The sequence below is a fragment of the Myxocyprinus asiaticus genome, chromosome 43 (genome assembly GCF_019703515.2).
Source record: "Myxocyprinus asiaticus isolate MX2 ecotype Aquarium Trade chromosome 43, UBuf_Myxa_2, whole genome shotgun sequence".
NCBI classification, from domain to species: Eukaryota; Metazoa; Chordata; class Actinopteri; order Cypriniformes; family Catostomidae; genus Myxocyprinus; species Myxocyprinus asiaticus.
This window is the reverse complement of record NC_059386.1, coordinates 18,570,501-18,578,193: the sequence shown is the minus strand read 5'-3', so window position 1 is coordinate 18,578,193 and position 7,693 is coordinate 18,570,501.

Below are 7,693 nucleotides of genomic sequence, written 5' to 3'. Positions count from 1 at the left end.
CACCCAAAAATGAAAATTCTCTCATCGATTACTCACCCTCATATCATCCCAAACGTGTATTACTTTGTTTCTTCCGCTAAACACCAACAAAGATTTTTAGAAAAATATCTCAGCTCGGTAGGTTCATAGAATGCAAGTGAATGGTGGCCAGAACTTTGAAGCTCCAAAAATCACCTAAAGGCAGAATAAAAGTAATCCATTTGACTCCAGTGGTTAAATCCATGTCTTCAGAAGTGATATGATAGGTGTGGGTGAGAAACAGATCATTATTTAAGTCCTTTTTTTTCCCTATAATCTCCACTTTCACATTCTCCTTTTGATTTTGGCGATTCACATTCTTCATTCATATCGCCACCTACTGGGCATGGAGGAGAATTTATAGTAAAAAACTGATTTAAATATTGATCTGTATCTCACCTACACCTATCATTTCACTTCTGAAGATATGGATTTAAAGGTGCTGTAAGCGATTTTAGCATTCTGAAGCTTTCACGTGACTGAGTCGTTGAATTAGCTACACCCCCTCATTTAAAAACCTGCACTCCAAAGATAATTTTGAGACAAAAACTGAGCAAAACAGCAGCATTGTTTGTTTCTGTGGCTGTCAAATTCAACAGTGGCACAATAGCATCTTGCGGTCCACGGACACATTTTTGTTTGCTGTTTACAAAGTCTACAGCTGTCACAAAGACTGGTGAGATATCTCAGGACAATTATTTCATTAATATCTTTAAGGGAGTTTTTCTTTATATATATATATATATATATATATATATATATATATATATATATATATATATATACATATATATATACATACATACATATAATTTTCCATGAAAACATCGCTTACAGCACTTTTAACCACTGAAGTTGTGTTGCTACTTTTATGCTGCCTTTATGTGCTTTTTAGATCTTCAAAGTTCTGGCCACCATTCACTTGTATTGTATGAACCTACCGAGCTGAGATATTTTTCTAAAAATCTTTGTTGGTGTTCAGCAGAAGAAAAAAGTAATACACATTTGGGATGTCATGAGGGTGAGTAAACGATGAGAGAATTTTTATTTTTGGGTGAACTATCCCTTTAAATGAATGTTATTCAATGTCTTTTTTGCGGACCAAGATGTTTCTCCATATGTGTTTTGTTTTAATCTTGTAGTGATTTGTTTTTGTTGCTATATGACTAACTTTACCCTCTTTATAACCTATATTTACCAAAAGTTACCCCTTTAAGTGTGTTTATGAATCTTTATAGTATAGTACTGTACAATCCTATCTCTTCATCCTGACCCCTGACTTACTGTAACATGCATTTTGGGTGTTTATAGTGACTAGCTGCTTGATCACGTTAAATCAAGTTAAAGAATGCATTAGCAGTTCATAACTGAACACAGAACAGTTCATTGTGGCCAGCTCAAATCTGCTACATTTTACAGTATCATACACGTCTTTGAAATAAGCTGAAGTTGAAATACTTAATTGCTTGTTTGTTAATTGATCAGTTATTTATGCACAAATATTAAAGGGGTAATTCATCCAAAAATGAAATTCTGTCATCATTTACTCACTCTCATGTTGTTCCAAACCTTTATGACTTTCTTTATTTCGTGGAACACAAAAGAAGATGTTAGGCACAATGTTACCCTCAGTCACCATTCACTTTCATATGTATGGAAAAAGATACAGTGATATTGAATATTGACTGAGGCTGATTGAAGCTTAACATTTTGCCTTTTTTTATTTATTTTTTTATTTGGCATGCCCAATTCCCAATGTGCTTTTAAGTCCTTGTGGTCATGTAGTGATTCACCTCAATCTGGGTGGCGGAGGATGAATCCCAGCTGCCTCTGCGACCATCAACCTGCGCATCTTATCACATGGCTTGTTGAGTGCGTTGCCACAGAGACATAGTGCATGTGGAGGCTTCACACATCCACCGCAGCATCCATGCTCAACTCACCACACGCCCCACCGAGAACGAACCCCATGTGACTCTACCCTCCCTAGCAACCAGGCCAATTTGGTTGCTTAGGAGACCTGGCTGGAGTCACTCAGCATGCCCTGGGATTTGAACTAGCAAACTAGCGAACTCCAGGGGTGGTAGCCAGCATCTTTATCACTGAGCTACCCAGGCCCCAACATTTTGCCTTTTGAGTTCCATGTGAGAAAGAAAGTCAAACATTTTTGGAACAACATGAGGGTGTGCAAATAATTACAGAATTGTCATTTATTTGGGTGAACTCTCCCTTTAAGATGTAGATTTTTTTTGCCTCCTATTTCTTCTACTATGATTTTCCCTGTGTGTGATAAATTGCTTTAGTCAAAGTGTTGTATTAAAGGACAGCTTCCTCTTCTCTTTCTGATTGGTTTAGCTCAGAGATCAGGCTTCACCCTCTGGCCCACACACATTTAGAGGAGCTCAAAGACACAAAACTTTGTAGTCTTGACATCTTTCAGAAAAGGTTTACTATATTTTTCTTCTATTTTTTGTGGGCGCTGCAGCTGTGGTGCTCAGTTATGTGTTATGTTATGTGCATATTACCCAGTCCTCTCCTCTCTCACCTCCTTTCCATTGAAGAATTCATTATATTACTTCCCCTTGTATAACTTATAACGAGGATAAAGAGACATTTATCCAGATATTAGCAATAATACCTCCATTCCTCCTTGTACCAACCTCTTCAAATACAATACATTGTGAGATAGTGAATTTAGAAGTATAGTATCCCTACCCTCTCAGAATGTTGCAGCATTTGGAATTTAATACAAATTAATAGAACAAGTATTGAATCAATTGTAGGAACATGAAATGGGTTGAGTATGGGTCTTAAAAAGTGTCTTTTCTCAGTAACGTGATGTGTGTATGGATATGCATGCATGTTTGAAGTTCTCAGTGTTTCTTTCATTTGTGTGAGGGACATCCGACATGTAACATAACTAAAATGGAGGTTTACACCACTGCGTTCCTTTCCACCAATGCTCAGGACCCGCAGTAAATTCATCACACCTAAATTTATACAATGTGGGTCCTTCTCTTGGCCCAAAAAGAAGGCTATACCATATAGAGGATCTTAGTAGGTTTAACACAAGGTTAAATTGATTTCTTAGGAACTGAACACAGGTTGTTTTATGATATAGGAAAGATATGCGTAACTCCAGCAGTATTAAAACAAATCTCATTCCTGAATCTCATTGCCATCGTAACACAGCAATCAGCAATACTATGGAACTGCGTTTGTCCTGAGTCTAATCAAGGTGATGTATGGATGTATGTATTGATTTGTATATAGTATATAAATAAATGTAGATGAACACATAAATATATAAATATATAACTATATACATATAGTCTTCAGACTATCCTGCCAGGCTATCAGCACACAGAGTCTCCAAACCACAATAATTCCATCTAGCGTTTTAGTAATGGCTGGATGTTGTCTGTGGGTGCGGATACTGTTTCTTACCTGCTTATGGTTCATTAGATGAATTTGAACTGGAATTTACATGATGTTAAACTATTAATTATTAAAACCCTCAGATAATCTCCTACCATCACTGTTGCTGGCTCCACCCCTTCCCTGGCCATGGCCCTTTTTGGCAGGATGTGTCTAAATATGATTTCATCCATTGATTGTTGTTGTATTTTTTCCTGTGAGCCGTAGATGTCTGTCACTTTTAAATTCCTTTCAAAGTTCCTTTAAATTCCTTACACTGTGAATGAAGCCACGTTTGTGATCTTTCAGGTTAAGAAACGCCTTTTTGAGGCTGTAGAAGTGAAACTAAGAACAAGATTGTGTTTGAGTGACAGGTGGCTTATAAAAAGGTACTATCCACATGAACTGATCATTTACAGTTTGTATTGACATTATATGAGGCAGATCACGGTAAACAGGACTTTCTGATACATCTGTTGTTAGATTTCACAATTTCTTGTCAAACTTGAACCCAATGATTCCATTCCAAATATATATATAAAAAAACTGTTTTATCAATTTAGGATTTCTCTCACCCCACCCTCCATCATGTCATCTGTTTGATTTTTTTACTGTGAATTTGTGCCTTTTGTCATCTTATCTTCCAATAAAACTACATTGGAGATGTGAAAAAAAAAAAAAAACTTTTAAAGAGTAGTGTTTTACTGTTTTGCATTTCTTGACCTTTTTAAAACACTTCTTGATTAAAGGTGCACTCAATCATTTTTTGAATATGTCATCTTAGACTTACACTGACCCCAAGCGGCCTGGATGCAGCATTATTCAAGTCAAGTCAATTGAAGTATTTTTTATTTGTATACTGCATTTCACAACACACATTGTTTATTCAAAGCACCTTTACAGGAAATTATGCTGTAACAGAAAATTATGTTGTAATGTCTTAAAATCTTCATTGAGCAATTTATAAGAAAAAATTATTGAAAATCATGCTTTAAAAATGATTTGTCTTTAGCCCCCCATTGAGCAAGCCAAACCAGGCTCAGCTGGTGGAGCCAGTTCCCCTCTGGCGTTACAGCATGAATATAATACAAATATTAGTAAACTTTGTGTAATAAAAGTCATGTATTATTTGAGTAAACTGAGTAGATATTCATAGGTAATGTTTAAAATGAAAGGTTATTGATTGAACTGTAAGATTATGATTAAGTGTTTTTGAAGCCCATTCCAAATTGACTGTGGAAGTGCACGTAAATGCGGTGCCCTTTTTTATTTGGCTGATGAAGGCTATAGTTGACATTAATTTGTTGTTTACTTATTACACTTTAATAGAGTGTAGTCCATCATATGATCAAGATGATGCAAGCAGAGGTCATTGAGGTGCATTGTAGTCCAGCTGGAAGCTTGTGGCAGTTCATTTCCGGTAAAGTCAATCCTAAATGTGAGGTGCAGGCAGTGGCCAGTGAAGTATTAAGCCTGATCTCATGAAAAATACATGACTGTGACAGCATTTTTGCAAAATGAAGTTACGTGCTTCATTACACGTTTCGCTGCAGTTTCCCAGTAAAATGTCCAGCGAGGGGCGCCAAAATCGATTGAAACTGTTTCTAAATCAGACAAGGTTTTTAAGGTGAATGTTAGAAGAAGGTTTTAATGAGTAAAACGTACCTCCCTAACCTAAAACCAAAAGTCTCCTAAAAGCAAATGAGAGGTAAACAAAACAAAGCTTATCACTTTGGGAAAAAGTTTATAAATGTAGGTGATCTGTAATACAAGCATAAAGTATTCTCATTTTTCAAATGATGCATTAGAGTAAAAGTGTTTTGATATAACAACATAGTGTGTGAGTGGAAAAAATAAGTGTGTATAAAGTCATAATCAGTTATTATACTCTTGATTTGTGTGAACGTGAATAAAACACACTGTTGTTGTAGTGCCTCTAGTGTTAATTTCACCAATAAAATGCAGTGAAATGTAGAACGAGGCACATAAAACTCATTTTGCAAAAATGTAACGTTCATTCTATGAGACAAGGTTGGAAGTATCCCTTGTTGTACAGTTGGAGCTGGCAGCAGTTCATTCTCTGTGAAGTCCATCATAGTAGACTGAAGTGGCGTCTGGTTGTCACAGGCTGCAGTTAGTAGTCATAACTCAGAGACACAGCGGTGACAGATGAACATCGGGCTGGACCAGAGCTCGATCTGGCAGGCTCTGGTAACTTCGGGATATGTATCCTGAGGATGAAACAGATAAACAAAGTTATAGAATATGAGAAGTGTTTCTGGTTCCGGCAGACCTGACTAATGCAGCATAACTATGAAGTAAGGAATAATTGACTCTGGACTGTTGAATTGTTTAAAAATAATGCATGACATTTTTAAACAATTCAACGGTCCGGAGTCAATTATTCCACGGTTACCACATCATTCAGGGTTTTCTCTCAAGACATTTTCTGGTTTTTGTCCCTAAAACACTCTTACGAGAGGAACTACTTTCTTTTGCCTTGCTTTAATACAGTCCAAGCCTTCGTTGCTAATTCGTAAACGTCACATTAGAACTAGCAACGGAGGATAGTGAAGCTTGCACTGTTTTACTGAAGGACTTACTGGGTAATGAGTTTCGAACTAGCGAACTACCAAACTAGCGAACTCCAGGGGTGGTAGCCCGCATATTTTACCACTGAGCTACCTAGGTCCCTTGCATGAGGGCTCTTTTTAACCGAAATTGAAATAAATGTAGGATATTTAAGACATTGTTTTGATGTTCTTAACCGATTTACTTTCACCAATGTCTTTGTTTTAATTGGTTATTTTGTTGTGGTAGCCTGTAGGGCTCTTTGAAATAACTGAAATAATTTGGCGAAGTGATTTGGAACCGTTATGTGGTCAAGACCTGGAACTACTTTATAGCCGTGTGTTTACTTAAAAAATAATTGCACACCTTAGAACGTCCGTGAACCAATCAGAATCAAGCATTCAACAGACCCATGGTATAATTGAGGGATAAATTGGGTGTATGGTTGGTGAGTCTTTAGTCTAGTACTAAACTTAAAATTAATCCATATGACTCCAATGGTTTAATCAATGTCTTCTGAAGTGATCAAGTTTGTTTTGGGTGAGAACAGACCAAAATATAACTTATTTTTCACTGTACATCTTGTCATTTCAGTCTCTAGGCAAGATCATGATTTCAAGCTCGATTGCACTTCCTAGTGCTTGATGCATGTGCAAGGTGCTAGATGGGGCTATTGAAAGTGTAATCAAGCTTGAAATCATGATCGCCAAGGAGACTGCTGTCAAGATGTAGAGTAAAAATGGAGTTACATTTTGTTCTCACTACTGATCTGGAATGATTTCACTGTGACGCCAGCTGACCAGATTAAGTACGGGACAAATCACGCCCTGTATTGATTCGATACAGGACGCATTATTTTATCTTTAAATACGGGACGATCCCGTATTTTACGGCATGGGTGGCAACCTCCACCATAAAGAAACCTCTTTTACACACATTCACCCATATCTTCAGCTAATTTACCTAAACCGTAGTTACCTAAACCTTTCAGTGACCCCACTAATGACACACCCACCAACACATTCACACATGTACAATAAGCACAAACCAAACACCCAGTTGAGCTGATGTGAAGAGGTTGTAGATTGGGAAAGCAGAAGCAGGGGGTCAGTAATAACCCTCCCCTCAGCGAAACCTTAAGCCTTATTTGGATTTGAACATACGAAGGCAGATTAAACTAAACCCTGCTTATGAGGCCATCAGAAAGGGGGATGTATTTGATTCAAACATTTTGGGTTGAATTTGAAAAATAATAGTTTACATATGTGATGTGTAATTATTACATGTTGACTTAATTACTAAAATCATTTAGTAAAAGTAATGTACCCTTAATCTCTAGTAGATCAGCTTGACTCAAAGATTACTATGTTTTGTATCAAAGAAATGTTCACGACAGAAATTATTCATTCTTTACACTGGATACAGACAAAGACTGGTTGTAAACTACCATTCCTAAAATTATTGTAGCAGTACTAGACAATGGTGTCACCATTATAGTAAAGTGTCCAAAAACATGGTATAACCTAATGTCTTTCCCATGGCATATGTTTTACAGTAATTGTATTACCATTGTACTTTTTATGTAAGTGGCTCCTTATGCAATTGTGAAACAGTATGAACTGATATCGGATCAAATGTCCATGCAGGTAATGCATAGAAAGTGCAAACAGTTTAAATCCTTATATTT